The sequence below is a fragment of the Danio aesculapii genome, chromosome 1, assembly GCF_903798145.1.
Source record: "Danio aesculapii chromosome 1, fDanAes4.1, whole genome shotgun sequence".
NCBI classification, from domain to species: Eukaryota; Metazoa; Chordata; class Actinopteri; order Cypriniformes; family Danionidae; genus Danio; species Danio aesculapii.
The window spans coordinates 30,589,059-30,607,342 of NC_079435.1; positions in this window are offsets into that span (position 1 = coordinate 30,589,059).

Here is an 18,284-nt window from a genome sequence, read left to right on the forward strand (position 1 = left end):
AGATGTACCCTGTGGCGCGAGCGGTTTCGCTTTCTTGCTTGCACTCGTGCGCGTCTAACATTATATCTGAAATAAACTTCTTGAGCTGATGATAATAACCTGCGCTTGATTATTGACGTGCTTTTGAAACCCGATTATGTCAGACACTGACAAACGCGAAAGTGAAGCGCGAAAAACAAAGGAGAAGCCAGAAAAAAAGGAGCACATTATTATTCAGCAAACATGAACAAAATGCCATGATTAACTAACTTATTATCTTCACCTTTTGGACTAATATGAACTGGGAATGATGGAATTATTCTCTAACAGAGGCTACATGTGCTGCTGAAGATTACATACACAGATACGAGGTTTTCACTGACTGTGGGCTATATTTTATGTTGTTTTGAACCTAAATACGGACGAAATGTCCGCTATATGTAGTTCTTCTGTAGTTGGTAACATATCGGAGACTGTAAGGGGCTGTATGTGTTTATATATGTTCATTTATTTAGTTATTTAATATAATTACAGACGTTATAGTAGGCTGTTATTGATCTGCAGTTATAATCAACTATTGTTCATTGAAAAGTTAGTAATAAACATTTCTACACAAGTATTTATGTGTATGAAGCATCTGTTTTGTGAGAAGTGCTTTTCACATGATATGTAACTGACCCGTACAGCTTTATTGTAGACATTTCCTCGAGCAAGAATGACGTCGACTGAAACTTTCTGTCATACAACACGCCCACCAAAAGTGTACCCTTGTTAGTGGAAACGCAAGCCTGATAAAGGTGATCCGTACCAAACCGAACCGTACCGTACCGTACCAGTCAGTGGAAACGAGCCATTAGGTTGGAGTTAGGGTTGGGGTTAGGTTAGTGTAAGTTGATGTGTACTTGCAAAGTTTCTTATAGTCAGTTAAATGTTAGTTAAATGAGCAGTATCAACAGATATTAAGCAGACAGTCTACTAATACTCAAATGGACCATCAAAATAAAGTGTTACCAATTCTGTAATTATTTACTCATCCTTCACTTGTTCTAAACATGTTTGCGATTGCAATGGTAGAAACCAGCTGCCATCAACTTCCAATGTATTTATTTTTCCCACTATGGATGTCGGTGGGTATTAGTTTTTAACATTCTTCAAAAATTCTTCTTTTCTGTTAAACTGAATAAAGAAACTTGAGCAGGTTTGGAACCTACTGAGGGTGTAGTAAATCTACATTTTTGGGTGCACCATCCCTTTCAATGTGCTTACTATAATGCAAGAGACCACTCAAATGATTTGAGGAAAGTGATTCCCTCAGTTCGTTTGAGTAATGAGAAACCGACAACTCAATTAATTGAGTTGACCAAATGTGGTCTCTTCATTGAATTAATCTAAATGTTTAAGTACAGATAACTCAATTTGGCTAATAGACTAAACTTCCAAAATTTCCAGCTTTTATATTCTGTAGTTACTTACTCCCAGCAACGTTTATATATCGAAGTTGATATTTAGACGCACCATGCTGGTGTTTCGTAACCAAAATTTTACGAGGTGGGTCGTTAGCCCAACGCTTAACCCCCAACCAGGAGGACCAGGACTAACACACATACACTACGGACAATTTAGCTTACCCAATTCCCCTATAGCGCATGTCTTTGGACTTGTGGGGGAAACCAGAGCACCCAGAGGAAACTGACACCAACACGGGGAAAACATGCAAACTCCACACAGAAATGCCAACTGACCCAGGCGAGACTTAAACCAGCGACCTTCTTGCAGTGAGGCGACAGCGCTACCCACTGGAGTAGGGTCTGTTTCCGGACTGCAAAACAGGGACGCAACAAGAAGGGGCCTTAGGGGCGTAACTTGTAGTACATTAGAGGCGTAACTTGAAGTTATGGAGACATGTCAAAACTATGTTAACCTCAAGATGGTGCTGTACATCAGTTATTAACATTTACACCTACTCCACACCTAAACCCAACCATTACAGTTATTAATGTCTACATCTACCACAACTCTAAACCCAACCATCATCGTTATTAACGTCTACACCTTCCCCAAACCGAAACCCAACCATCACAGTTATTACCGTCTACACCTACCACAACCCTAAACCCCACCATCACTGTTTATATCGTCTACACCTACCACAACCCTTAACCCAACCATCATCGTTATTAACGTCTACACCAGCCCCAACCCCAACACTTCACCCAACCATCACAGTTATTAATGTCTACACCTACTGCAACCCTTAACCCAACCATCACAGTTATTAACGTCTACACCAACCCCAACCCCAACCCTTCACCCAACCATCAGAGTTATCAATGTCTACACCTACTCCAACCCTTAACCCAACCATCACAGTCATTAACGTTTACACCTTCCCCAACCCTAAACCCAACCATCATTGTTATTAACGTCTACACCTTCTCCAAACCTAAACCCAACCATTACAGTTATTAAAGTCTACACCTCCTCCAACCCTTAACCTAATCATAATAGTTATTAACATCTACACCTTCCCCAACCCTAAACCCAACCATCATTGTTATTAACGTCTTCACCTTCCACAACCCTTAACCCAACCATCATAGTTATTAATGTCTTATTAACACAGAGAAAACATGCAAACTCCACACAGAAATGGCAACTGACCCATCTGGGACTCAAACCAGCAACGTTCTTGCAGTGCGGCGACAGCACTACCCACCCCACTGGAGTAGGGTCTGTTTGTGGACTGCAAGACAAGGGCGCAACATGAAGGGCTATATGACGATGTACGTTAGAAGCGTAACTTGAAGTTATGGAGACATGTCAAAACTATGTTAACGGCAAGATGGTGCTGTACATCAGTTATTAACATCTGCACCTACTCCACACCTAAACCCAACCATTACAGTTAATAATGTCTACACCTACCACAACCCTAAACCCAACCATTACAGTTATTAATGTCTACACCTACCCCAACCCTTATTTCAACCATCACAGTTAATAACGTCTACACCTTCCCCAACCCTGGTGACCCCATGACATGGTGAATCATTTAAAGAAATTAAAACGATACAATTAAAATATTAATTAAAAGTTTTTTGCTGCCTAATGAGTAAGTTAAACACACCTGTTTATGTTTTGATGCCAAAACTTGGTATTTTAAGTAATGTCAGGTTATATTAATTTAATGTCTTTAGTAATGACAACAGCAGGGTTTACACTGTACATGGCTTGCAAGGTAAATGTGATACAATGTACATTCAATTTGCACCTACTTCACATCATCATAATGTTTTAAAGAACTCAAGAATTTAGTCCAAATATCCACCAACGGATGATGGTGGAACAAATATCTAAATCTAGCAGATGGAATGAGTCAGTGCTCCTAATGAGTGAGCAAGCAGCATCCATCCATCCTTCTTCATAAATAAAGCAAACGTGGGCCAGGAGTCTCTGATCTGAGGGAGGACCTCTACAAGTTCTGGGAGGGGTTTGCAATGCTGGATGGGGTCATCTTTTCAACGCCTTGCGTTTTTATTGACTCCTGGCAAACCAAATAACCAGATTGTGCGATCCGTTATAGACACAGGGACATTGTGGGGCAGAGTGAGCATTGGACACGGACACGCTGGCATTCCACGGCCCTATTGTGACCCGAGTGAAAGAGGACAAAGGGACACCCCACTGATCAGAATCTGACGGGACGCCCCAAGAGACACAGGGCCACAACTGACCCTCTTTTCCAGGTGAAAAGGGGGTGAAAGAGTGAGATATGGAGAGGGAGGAAAATAAGAGAGACAGCAAGAGGAAGAAAAAGAAGGGTTGAGGGGGAGTGACGAACGTCTGTGCTGTGATGGAGGGACAAAGAGTCCAAAAGAGCCATGACGGGAAAAAGAGAGTGAGTGGATGTAGTGGGCGGAGGGAAAAGAAAGAGAGAGATAAAAGAGAGAAGGTGGACAAAAGTGTTTGGTGAGGCAAAAAAAAATACATGGCAGTTGGTCATTTCCGGCACAACCATGAATGATATTCATAATAAGGATTTACGCATTTAGATGAAGTTAACCTTAGTAGTAATGTAAAGTATATATATGCACTGTAAAACCTAACAGTGAAAAGTCACTATATTAAATAAGTTAGTTTAACTTATAATTTAAAAAAAAAAGTTAATTTGACTCAATGAAAAAGAGTTATGGTAACTCATGAACTGATTATATTAAGCAGAACTCTAATCCAATGAGTTATGAATGAGTTAATTATATTCCTTATGTTAACTTAACTCTAATGCTAGAAAGAATACCAGACCATTTGAGTAGCTTTATAGTTGTTTGTACTTTAATTTGATTAAGGTAATTGAACTTATAGTTATTTGATAACTGAATTTAAATTTAAGTTACTTTATCAATACTCTAAAAGTTTGATGATATCAACACATATGTTTATGTGACACAATATGTTTACAGTCCTCAAACCATTTTATTTCAAAACTTAAATGGTTTACTGCAATCAGTTTCCTCAAACAGTTTGAGTTAACAGCCTATCTATCTATCTATCTATCTATCTATCTATCTATCTATCTATCTATCTATCTATCTATCTATCTATCTATCTATCTATCTATCTATCTATTTATCTATATATCTATCTATCTATCTATCTATCTATCTATCTATCTATCTATCTATCTATCTATCTATCTATCTATCTATCATCTATCTATCTATCTATATATATATATCTTAGTATATACAGTGCTCAGCATATATAAGTACACCTCTCATAAATATATCTTTTAAATTAATTTTTAATAGGAAGCTATTAATAAATAAATAAACAACTAAATAATAAATTATTAATATTATATTTGTGCATATACATTAGATTAGTCAGTATTGAAGCCAAATCTGGAGCTTATCTAACAAAATAACTTATGATAACGGTCCAAAAACTAGTACACCAAAATTTGTTATAGAAAAATATTTAATAAAAATTTTAAAAAGAGGAAAAACCTAAAGAAGAAAAAAATTGTTGAAAGCAAAATTTTGTTGAAATTTTGTATATTGTATTTAAAAAATTTTTTGCTATATTTTGATTGAATTTAATTGTATTATCTTTTAATTTCTAAATATGTTTGGTGACTGAAATATTATTTTAATAAATATATCTGTTTAATAAAACTGTTTTGTTTAAATGCACCAAAATACATTGCCTATATTCACAGAGAAATGGATAAAAATATTCATTTTCAAAATGGGCTTTACACATTTATGCTGAGCACTGGATCTGACAACATAAAAAAATACCAAAAAGATTTATTTTTTATTTCATGATCACAGAGAGTCACCCTAAAACGAAGCAAACGGTGGCAATGCATTATATCTGAATATCTAGACAGTTTATTTATCTATTCATTATGATTTGATTGTGCTTATTGCAGTAGGCAAAAAAGTTGTACTATATGTACTTTATTTTTGAAAGAGGGATTTAAAAAAACAGCCTGAGGTTAAACAGACTCCCGCAAATCACTTCATCAAAGCTGAGGTACCACAAAAAGAAAGAGTGGGAGAACAACATAAGGAGAAAAGGAGACAAAAGAGAGTGAGTGAGAGAAAGAGAGAGAGAAAGTCTTGGTGTCACTGGGTGACCGGCATTCTTAGCATTTTATGACCTCATCAAAGCCTCGAACCGTGACAAACTCTATTATTTAATTTGGATTGATTTTCTCAGGACACACTCAAAAAGCTGAATGAAAAGACAAGTATGATTTATTCATTTAGATGGTTTTGTAATTTAAAAAAATGAGCAAATACTAACAAAAGTACTGATATGTTAGTTGTGAAAAAAAAGGAAAAAAAGATAAACCTTATACTTAATCTAATATTGTATTACAATTTAAAGCTAAATTCTGTTTTTGGGTTCAACTGTGTAATTTCGTTATGAGTTTGGCTGTCATTACTCCAGTCTTCACATTATCATTTTTCATCACAACATGTTCTTTCAAGTTAAATTTTTTTAACCAATTTAAGTCAGTTTAACCTGTAGCAATTGATTGATTGTATAACCCAGTACATTCATTCATTCATTTGTTCATTTTCCCTCAGCTTAGTCCCTCTATTCATCAGGGGTTTCCACAGTGGAATGAACGGTCAACTTATCAAGCATTTGTTTTACACAGTGGATGCCTCTCCAGCTGTAACTGTATACATATCCTGGACCTGGCCGAATCCTGAGCAACTACTGCGATGGTCATGGAAGAGTGGAGAACATGAGACTGTTTCCTGTGACGCTCCAGAGACAGACGAGTCTTCGCTGAGGCCAGCTTCCAGCCTCCGCCACTGAGACTGCAGCTCTGCACAAGACGTTTGGCCAGCGGAGAAATTAAAATGGTCATGCCCAACTGAGCCTGGTTTCTCTCAAGGTTTTTTTTCTTCACTTCCACCTTTAGTGAAGTTTTTTTTCCCTCTCCGCTGTCGCCACTGGCTTGCATGGTTCGGGATCTGTAGAGGTGCGCATCGTTGGATTTGCTCTTCAGTGTTTGGACTCTCAGTAGTGATTATTAAACCACACTGAACTGAGCTCAACTGAACTGAACTTAAACACTACAAACTGAATTACACTGTTCCTATTTACTGTGACCTTTTATGTGAAGCTGCTTTGACACAATCTACATTGTATAAGCGCTATACAAATAAAGGTGAATTCAATTGAACTGTAACTAGAAAACATCCATACACACTCATTCATACACATACACTATGGCCAATTTGGTTTGTTTAATTTACCTATAACACATGTCTTTGGGGGAAACCAGAGTGCCCGGAGGAAACCCACGCCAAAATGGGAAGAACATGCAAACTCCGCACAGAAAAGCCAACTGACCCTGCTGGGACTCGAACCAACAACCTTCTTGCTGTGAAGCAACAGTGCTAACCACTGAGCCACCATGTCCCCAGTTAATCCAGTACAATGACAGTTAAATCAAATGCAATTAAATAAATTGTGTGACCTCAAATAAAAAAAATTACACATACAATGTGCTACTATGATGTGAAATTCTTTTTATGGTCAACAGCGGAATAAGGTCCTGTTTACACCTGGTATTAAAATGTTTTTGTAACTGCTTAGAGAGAGAGAATTAATAAGAGGCACGTGTGGGGTTCTATTTTAACGATCTTAGCGAGTCTAAAGCACACAGTGCAGAAGCACCAGAGGCATGTCAGAATCCACTTTAGGTATTTTAAGAACGAGAAAAACAGTCGTTGCCCAGCGCATGGTCTAAAAGGCTTCTTCTCTCAATGTAATATGGGTGTGTTTTGGGCATAACATGCATTAACCCTAGAGTGGCCCAGAAAAAAAAAAATAAAAAATCACAGTTAAGTTACTTGGCGTCATCCTGACCAATTACATAGAGAAATACATTCATACATTCATTCATTCATTCATTCATTCATTCATTTTCGGCTTAGTCCCTTTATTAACCCGGGGTCGCCATAGCGGAATGAACCGCCAACTTATCCAGCACATGTTTTGTGCAGCGGATGTGTGCCTGGATATTTTGTACTTTGTATCCAATTACTGCACAAACACACAACTATGCCATAATTTAGCTTATAAAAAATTTCATTTTTAATAAAATACCATTAAAATTCTGACCTAAATTTAAAATGAAATGTTTATAGATATAGATTTGAACTTCAGGAATAAAATACTATTCAGAAATAAAAAAAAATTTTGTAAGCAAAAAATCAAATCACTTCACTAGCGAGAAAACAGTTAAGGACTATCTATGCAAGGTTAAAGAACATCTACGAAATGAGGCTCTTCCTTTTGGCCTCGTAATTTTGACCATAAATTTGGGAAACACTGCTAGATGTACTCTACTCATGACATCTTTTTCATTATTAATTTTGCAATTTTGTTTGTTGTGCAAAGATTTGTTTCAAAACTATTTCTAAATTCAGTTCTAATTTCCAGAAGACGGATAAATGAACAACGACGTATAATTAAAACACACTTCCTATTCAATTCAAGTAAAATTCAATCAAATTCAATTCAATTCAATTCACCTTTATTTGTATAGCGCTTTTACAATGTAGATTGTGTCAAAGCAGCTTCACATAAAAGGTCATAGTAAATTGGAACAGTGTACTTCAGTTTTCAGAGTTTAAGTTCAGTTAAGTCTACAGATCCGAACCATGCAAGCCAGTGGCGACAGCGGAGAGGGAAAAAAAACTTCAATAATTGGCGAAAGTGAAGAAAAAAAAACGAGAGAAACCAGACTCAGTTGGGCACGACCATTTTAATTTCTCTGCTGGCCAAACGTCTTGTGCAGAGCTGCAGTCTCAGCGGCGGAGGCTGGAGGCTGGCCTCAGCGAAGACTCATCTTGTCCCTGGAGCGTCACAGGAATCAGTCTCATGTTCTCCACTCCTCCATGACCACTACAGTAGCTGCTCAGGATACGGCCTGGTCCAGGATATGGAAACCTTGGGATCATCTCGTCGTTGGTCTTGGATTGAATCAGTGACTCTGCATAGTCTGAGGGCCTTGGGAAGAGTATTCCCAGGTGGAAATGGAGAATAAAGAGAATAATTAGCGTAGCTGCTGTTCATAGTGTATATAAACAAGATGCGGAAACCCGCTAAGTGGTGCACTGAGTGTATGCTTTAGTAAAAAGATAGGTCTTTAATCTAGTTTTGAATTGGGAGAGTGTGTCTGAGCCTCGGACGTTATCAGGAAGGCTATTCCAGAGTTTAGGAGCTATAAATGAAAAGGCTCGACCTCTTTTACTCGACGTTGCTATTCTAGGTACTACCAGAAGCCCTGAGTTTTGAGACCTAAAAGAGCAGGTTGGATTGTAGCGAGACAGAAGGTTGGTTAGACAAACAGGAGCTAGATTATTTAAAGCTTTGTAGGTAAAAAGCAATATTTTAAATTCAATACGAAACTTAACAGGCAGCCAGTGTAAGGAGGATAAAATTGGGGTGATGTGATCAAATTTTCTAGACCTGGTAAGAACTCTGGCAGCTGCATTTTGTACTAATTGAAGTTTGTTAATAGAGGATGCTGGGCAGCCAGCAAACAGTGCATTACAGTAGTCCAGCCTAGAAGTCATAAAAGCATGGACTAGCTTTTCTGCATCTGAGATGGATAGCATACTTCGTAACTTAGCAATATTTCTCGGATGAAAGACGGCAGTTTTTGTGACGTGGGATATATGATTTTTAAAAGTTAAATTGCTGTCTAATATGACACCCAGATCTTTTATAGTAGAGCTAACGCTAACTTTGTATCCCTCTAATTGTAGGTTGAGTTGTGAGATCTGCTGTGTACAGGATTTAGGCCCAATAAGTAATAATTCTGTTTTGTCTGAGTTTAAAAGAAGATAATTGTTGGTCATCCAGTCTTTAACATCTTTAATACACTCAGATAGCTTAGACAGTTTAGACATCTCCTCAGGTTTAGTTGAAATATATAATTGAGTATCATCTGCATAGCAGTGAAAGCTGATCCCATGTCTTGTAATAATGTCACCCAGGGGTAGCATGTGTATTGTACACAGCAAAGGGCCTAAAACTGATCCTTGAGGCACCCAATATTTTACTGGGCTGACTTGTGAAGGCTGTCCATTAATATTCACAAACTGGTAATGGTCAGCTAAGTATGACTTAACCCATTGTAGAGCCTGTCCCTGGACACCTGTAGACTTTAAGCGATTTATGAGGATACCGGTCAATGGTGTCAAATGCTGCACTAAGATCGAGTAAAACTAATAGCAAGATGCACCCTTGGTCAGCAGCTAAGAGTAAATCGTTGGTTATTTTCACTAATGCAGTTTCTGTACTGTGATGAGCTCTGAAACCTGACTGAAACACTTCAAAAACATTGTTCGTCTGCAGAAAGGAGCATAATTGAGCAGAAACAAATTTTTCTAGCATTTTAGACATAAATGGAAGATATGAAATAGGCCTATAATTAGCTAAGTTGCTGGGGTCCAGTTGTGGTTTCTTAATAATAGGCTTAATAACAGCTAGCTTGTAAGGATTTGGAACATGGCCTAAAGATAAAGAAGCGTTGATAACGTTAAGAAGAGGTTCTCCTATAACAGGTAGCAATTCTTTCAGTAATTTTGTTGGAATTGGATCCAACATACACGTAGCTGGATTAGAACTATTTATAATTTTATCTAGCTCTTCCTGTTCTATGATTTTGAAGCACTGTAGGATATTTTGATTCAGTGGAATGTTTACTGGATCTGAAGTATAAGGCGGTGCAGAAAGTTTAATATTTCCTATTTTCTGTCTAAAGCCTTCTATTTTATCACTGAAAAAATTCATGAAGTCATCACTACTAATTTGTGGTGGAACATTTTGTTCCAAAGATGACAGATTATTTGTTAATTTAGCAATGGTGTTAAATAAGAATCTAGGATTGTTATGATTATTTTCTATCAGTTTGCAGAGGTGCTCAGCCCTAGCAGATTTTAGAGCCCTCCTATAGCTGGACATACTGTCTTTGTACGCAATTCTAAAACCTTCTAAATTAGTTAGCGCAGCGCTATTCCTATGCCCCTTTATGGTTATGCATATATCTCTAAAACCTGAAAGGTGGACAAATCTATACAAAAAATTATAAAAACAAATATTTAATTGAATATAGTGAAAACTACTATTAACAATAAAACTAAACAAAATGTAAATTGTCATGTGCCGGATTCCATCAAAGCCAGGTGAAGAAGGCATGGGAGAAGGAAACGTATTTTTAGATTTATGTAGACAATAATTTACATAATATTTTTTGACATTTGAATCCTTTAAAGATATTTGTGTACTACAGCTCACGCCTCTGTGTGTATTAAGCATTGTGTATGCACATTTTGGATCAGCATTGGCGCATATTACTAATGAGCTTTTTAAATAAGAAATAAAAAGTCTGCACTACAGATTATTGCAACACAGGCTCATTCTGAAAACATACCCCATATACATTTCTAGAGATCGCGAATTATGTAGCCAGAACTACGTATGGCTGCATTTCATCTATAAAATGAGTGCTACAGGATGGTATGACGCAATTGCTTTTCTTGCTTACCAGCTGACAGCTTACCTTCAAATGGATGGCTTTTCCGCTGTTACTAGTTTGTCCGGTAACTTGAAATGTACATCGGCAGACTTGAGACGCAGGGCGGAGTTGAGCGAGACAATGGGGTTCGAGTCTGGTGAAGAACGGTTCCAAAAAACGTGGTAAAAATCAATCTTTTCTTTTTCTGGATTGCTTTTTAAAACACTGCGGGTTGGTTTAGGGAAGAGGTGAGCGTGTCAATCTGTGCTTTTTAAAACACTATTGGTTGGATTTAGGGAAGGGGGAGGATGGGGGTTTCAGTTGGTTGGTCAGTCAACAGCAGTCTCTGGTGGATTTATGTGAGAACAGCAAGCTTGAATGGTAAATTTGAGATCTAAAAAGCATACACAGTGGCCTCTGGTGGATTCGCGAAAACAAAAAATGCTAAATAATGTAGCTCCTCTGACATATTTTGCTCTCTCTAAAAATGTTTACAGGGGTACGTTCTCAGAATGAGAAATGACAAGCTTTTAGTTGGTTAATGTCACAGCCTATTTCAGTTGCCCCAAAATAGCAACGCATCAACAATGGACCTTAATACACCTCTTTTCAGACCAGCACCCACACCCATGGGTGCACAAAAGGACGCAAATACATTCGCTATTAAAACCACAGGCAACAAAACATAAAAATTATGATTTTTTTTAACCTATGATTGGGCACCAGGTGTTATAAATCTCTTAGCCACTAGAGGGCAATATATAAATCCATGGACACATTCAAGTTGTAAGGTATGATAAAGGAATGTGAATGTTTAAAAAATGCAGGCGATCAGAAGCACTTCGGTGTCCACTGAGAATAAAGATTGACAATTTATAAATGACCTTCTAAATGGGATGTAAGGTTTATGTCTGCTTGATTTTTGATGCTGTCTATTTGCAAGAAAACCCCCACAAAGAGTCTTTATAATGCTGAATGTGTTCATTAAACAAAAGAGACTGGTGTTATTCACTCTTAAAGCTGACAACACAGCTGACTAACACTGAGCTGTCCAGCAGACACACTCACAGGACTTTTTATTCCATCCTTAAAGGAAAGCACTCAAGCCTTTGATCCAGTGAATAGACTTTCCCTCATTTGGGTTTCTGAATACGAACAAGAGCCGCAAAATGAAGCGTTTAGCAAGCAGGATTAGAATAGAAAGTGGTTCAGCCGTGAAAATTCCCCATTTTAATGGCTGTTGTGCTTTATAGCTGATTTGAGAGCACTTGTGCAGCAAGTGTGACCAAGTTAAAAGTTTACATTTTAAGAGCATGGGCTGATCTCAGATCAGGACAAAGATTGAAGCTGGAAAGTGATCATTCATATAGAGTGATTTTGAAAGAGAACGGCTGTCCACCCACACTATTTACGAACCGCTGCCATAGTCAGGCATTGTTTAGAGGAACATGTTAACAAGAAAGGATGATGGAGAGGAAAGATCACAGAGAATTTTGAAAGAAAAACCATCTCACTAAAACATTTATTTATACTATTATTTTTATTATTTTATTTTATTTCAAGTTTTTTTTTAATTGTTTTCTTCTGGTACGTGACAAAATAATACGAACACATATTACAATTGATCACGGGCAGGCCTACTAAATGTAAAGCCAGGATGTACAGTGGTTACTATGGACAAAATAACAACAGTAAAAAGAAAACCTGGTGTGTAATTTTAAATTGTGCTACAAGACGTCGTCCCATAAGACCAAAAGTCTTCCCACACTGGGATACATGGACCCCTGCTTTGTCCTTTTTATGTAATTTGTAAAGTAAAACGCTCATACGAAGCTGTTTTTGTCATTATATTGACCCATTCATTTAATTTTTTAGTTTTAGTTTTTAGTTTAATAAGTACTTCTTCAACTAAAATGATAAAATCTTTATAATTTTACATTTCATTTGTAATGCACTCTTCTTAGACTCAAAGCGCTACAAGGCAAAATACTAATATTACAAGACAAAATAACAACAATAGCAGAAACAGCCCAACAATAAAAAAGATGCAATAAAACAATAAGAATAGGAACCATAAGATAGAATAAAAAAAGTTAACAAAATGATCATCCTAAGTTAAAAGCAATGCTAAAAAGGGGAGTCTTAGGAAGTTTATTAAAACAATCCATAGATGCAGCATTCCAAATGCTAATGCTTGGAAATCTTACATTTTTTTCAAGGACAGTAACTACTCTGAAATGGCACCGAATAGTAGGAATGACCCTGTTAAACTTTTACATTTTCTAATTCTGAGAGATAATCTTGGTGAAGCGTATATGACTCAACACAGCTAAGCATTGTATGTTGCCAGGAAATGGCTGCTATTCATTAAAGTGTCTACTGTGTTTATTACAGAAGGAAGTTGAATAAAAGGTGTATATTTCGGCAGAGCAAGTTAAAATATCAAAAGTAAATCGCATGGTAAAGCCATGTGAAACCTGTCTGGGATTTCTGAGAATAATAAAAAAAGAAATTGACCAACTTTCAATTCTGGCAGGATACATCTTTCTCTCAAAGCTGGTTGCCATTTTGTCAGGTGTAGAATAAAGTCCAGACCCATTACGAGAAGCTATAAAACTCTCGTCTCCTGCAAAAGAAAAGGAACACAACAAAAGGGTGACTGAAGAAGCCATCTGGAAGGGATAAACAAATAAGGCGCACACACACACACACCCTGTGAAAAGTAGGCTACACCAAGTGAATGCATACACTAATCAAACAAGCACTTCCTACACGCGTAATACTATTTCAACATAATTCTCAAAAAGGCAAATTATTAATAATCCTAATGACCTCTGTAATACAGGAACTCTCAAGCTAGTGCCTAGCTTTTTTTCTAAAATACTAATAAAAAGCAGTGACACCTGCTGGTCATTTTTTATTTTGACAGGCTCTTTTTCTTACTAATATAAAACATGCTGCGTTTCATGCTGCAGTCTTAGCCCTCTACATGGCTGTTTTACCAGGTCCCGGAAAACTACCAAAGCTCATAGGTCATTTGTGCTGGTATTCAACAAACATGATGATTGTGTCATATACAAAAGTTTAAAGCAGCAACTTATATTTTAAAAAAAATATTTACACTTTCTGTAAAACAAAGTTATCACAAAAAAGGCAGTTTGCTGGTTCCTGTTTCTGAATGTCCTGCTCATGTGCTCAAATACCTTTGAAACCTGCATTCAAATTGGACGTGTGTCCCAAATGGCATACTTTACACTATTCAATATCATCTCTATATGAGAATTTTGCTTATACAATCCAAAATAAAGTAATCCAAGTTTTGTACCCAATAGCTTCACCCTTTCTGCTACCTGAGCAAATCTGCAACCAGAATGAGCTTTACTTTTTGACAAACGTATGTACAGTATATTACTATATACAATATTGTACTGTATGTATATCTATAATAGAGTATAGCATATACTTTAAATGTATACCACTGTGCCTTTTCAAAGTCTCTTTCAAGTATATTGGAGCATTCCAAATGAGACATTTGCCTTCTAAAGGGCACTTTTGTAGTTTGAGGAAAAAAATGGACACTTCAGGCCACCATAATCCTTTGCACAGGAAGGTTGTTTGGTGTCACACACTGTGTTTCATTTGGAAGAACTCCCCTTCCATCCTTATGCTTTTATACCTTCGAAGCTGTCAATTCCTTCTGTATGGAATACATTGCTAGTCTTTGGCATTATTCAGCCTGTGGCTTTTTTGAAACAAACGAGGCTGTGAGGTATAGCCACAGTCCAGCCAAGAGAACCACTGGTCCAGAAATGTTTGCTATTCTTCACCATCTCTTCAGCAACTGGCAGATGTTCTGATTAAAGAGGTTTCATAAGTCATGTAAATTTATAGCAATTTACACAACTTCTTTTGGTACTGACATGATTTTTTCCCAAATATCTTCCTTTGTGTTCAGTAAGACTATGACATGGAACAACTAAAGCATGAGAATTTTCATTTTTGGTTGAACTAACCATTTATTTATTTTTTCTTGTACATGTCCTTTTAAAACTATTAAGTTTAAATGCACCATATACTAATACTATACTATATTCAGCAAGTTAAATAGTTCTTGGATATCTACATAGTACTGTAGATATATGGCTCAGGTAAGTCCAAAAAATCTCCATAAATGTTTTTTATACTGTTTATTACTCCATAACATGTATCAGAATCAGAAGGTCCATATTGACCATATTTGGATCATCATGAATATTATTAGCTGATCCCTCAGGTAGCACTGCATCAAGAATGGTCATTCATCTATAAGCGATATAATTAACATGGGCATCAACATGGGCTCAGGACTACTTTGGCAAACCTTTGTCAAGTACCACAATAAGTACATTTATGCTAAAAAGTACAGATTTTGGAGCACAATATGCAGCCTTCTTTTACAGGGATGCAAGAAAACGCAAACAAGATAATGCAAAACCACACTCTGCACACATTACAAAGTCCTGACTGTGAAGAAAGAGGATACAGGTATTTGATTGGCCTGCCTGCAGTCCAGACCTATCTCCAATAGAGAATGTGTTGCACATTTTGAAGAACACAATGCAACAACGAAGACCCTGTACTGTTGCCCATCTTAAGATTTGTTTTCAGAAAGAATGGGACAAAATTACACCTGAAACACAATCACTTGGTGTCTTCAGTCCCTAAAAAGAATAAGTGTTGTGAAAACGAATGGCAAGATTGCAAAGTGGTAAATACTTTACTGTTCCAACCTTTTGAAATGTATTGCAAGAGCCAAAAGTTTAATATTTATATTTTTTTAAATGAACATAAATAAATAAAAATCATGAGGACCACATTAAATAATGTTTGTTGTTGTCTGCAATGAAATACAAATCAAAGAAAACAATTTATTTGCGTTTTCTATACTGTCCCAACTTTTTCTGATTTGGGGTTATAGATGTCTAGTTAAATCTTTTTAACTTAATGCAACGTTAACCTATTTTGCTCATGAGATCTGTTGTGGATAAAGGCTAAATTATAATTAAACTTGAACGTACTGAATGACTTGCGTTATGTTGAATTTTTAAGCTTTAACGCCAAAGATAACAAAGTCAGGAATTAATACCAACCTCTGCATAAACAGATGACATTTATTCAGTGTATTTTTTATCACTTCAGAAAAATAACAGTAAAAGCTTTTTTCGAAGGGCTATTTTCATAGTTTTTTTTTTTTCAATTTATTATGACATAGCGGTCAAAATAGGATGTGTATGTCATGTATAGGACAAATTTTGGACCTTTTTCAGTGAGGGGTGGGTCTTTTAAACCACTCCTGGCTACAGGCCTGATGTGTTTGTTGAAAAATATGCATCAAGTTTCACTATAAAGAAGATAAATTAACAAAAGATCCAATTACACATACCTTATGCCTTATCCGGGGCGGTGCTGAATAATAACATTATTGTAAATCCTGCATTTTGTGTCTTGATGTGTTTGAACAGATCAACAGGCCTGCAGTCATTCCTCAGTCGCGCACAGTAAACAATCTGCATCTCCTGCTTTCAAAATAAAAGGTCCCACATACATGGTAAGTTAAATATAAATAAAAAAATAACCAAGGAAGGGAAATGATTGTTTTTATCTCATTGGGAAACATTGTGGCCTATCAAGCACAGCCTGAGGTGTACATATTAATGATCCCAGAGCAACACATTTAGTCTGTGTTTTGGCTAGTAATCAAGTCCGGATGATCATCCTAAAGCACATGTAAATGATGAGGGCATGTCCTGTGAGTCACAACAGTCTGTTTTGTGTTCTGATTGGCCTTTTGACACACCAGGATTTTACAATCATGGAATTTACATGAAAACGAGGAAACGATGGCGTCTGAGGTTCATGGCATGGCCATTTCCACATACTGATCTCTAATTATATGACTTTGCCAGCTGTCTTCCAAATTACACCACATTGCTTCCTACACTCACCTGCCACTTTATTAGGTACACCTTACTGGTACCGGGTTGCACCCCCTTTTGCCTTCAGAACTGCCTTAAGCCTTCGTGGCATAGACTCAACAAGGTACTGGAAATATTCCTCTGAGATTTTAGTCCATGTTGATATGATAGCATCATGCAGTTGCTGCTGATCTGTCAGCTTATCATCCATGATGTGAATCTCCCATTCCACCACATCCCAAAGGTGCCCTGTTGGATTGATTCTGTTGATGTGGAGGCCATTTGTGTACAATGAACTCATTGTTGTGTTCAAGAAACCAGTCTGAGATGATTCCCGATTTATGGCATGGCGCGCTATCCTGCTGGAAGTAGCCATCAGAAGATAGGTACACAGTGGTCATAAAAAGATGGACATGGTCAGCAACAGTACTCATGTAGGCTGTGGCATTAAAACGATGCTCAATTGGTACTTATGGGCCCCAAAGTGTGCGTTCAAAGTCACTTAAATTACCTTTTTCCCTCATTCGGATGCTCGGTTTGAACTGCAGCAGATTGTCTTGACCATGTCTACATGCATTGAGTTGCTGCCATGTGATCGATTAGAAATTTGTTGTACCTAATAAAGTGGCCAGTAAGTATATATTGCATTTTGTTCTTATATTGTAGAACTAACCAGGAGTATCGCCTTGGGATATCGCACAGTTAAGTGGAGAATTTTGACTCATGGTGTCATACCCAAGCGGTCAATCCAGTCATCTGTCCTGTAGTTCCAGTGCTGACAGTTCATGTTGCAGCTATTGCCACACAGAGAGTCTGACAAAATAGCCCTGGGGAAACATTGATTGGCCTCTACATTCATGCAAGGGGTGATGCAAGCATCTGTGGCCCCCTTGGAATTCCATCTTGAGATTTTCAGCCGTCCTAGACCATGGATGGGCAGCTTCAGTCCTGGAGGGGCACCGTCTAGCAGAGTTTAGCTTCAATCCTGATTAAACACCCGCCCATAGGTAATAGGTGTGGTTGTTGTGGTTTGGAGAAAACTCTGCTTTGGGAACCTCCTTTTGAGCTATTAAAATCAGCTCTAGATTGAATTCTGACTCTCAAGGTTGCTCTTTTATTAGCACTGACTTTTCTGAAACTAGTTGGGGACTTACAAGCTCTCTCTGTCAGCAAGGCTTATATGGAATTCACTGCAGGTCTGAGAGAGGTTACTTTTTGTCCTAGACCAGGCTAAGGTTCCAAGGTTTTGTTTATATCTTCAGGATCTCATGTTATCTTTTCACTCATTCCATCCT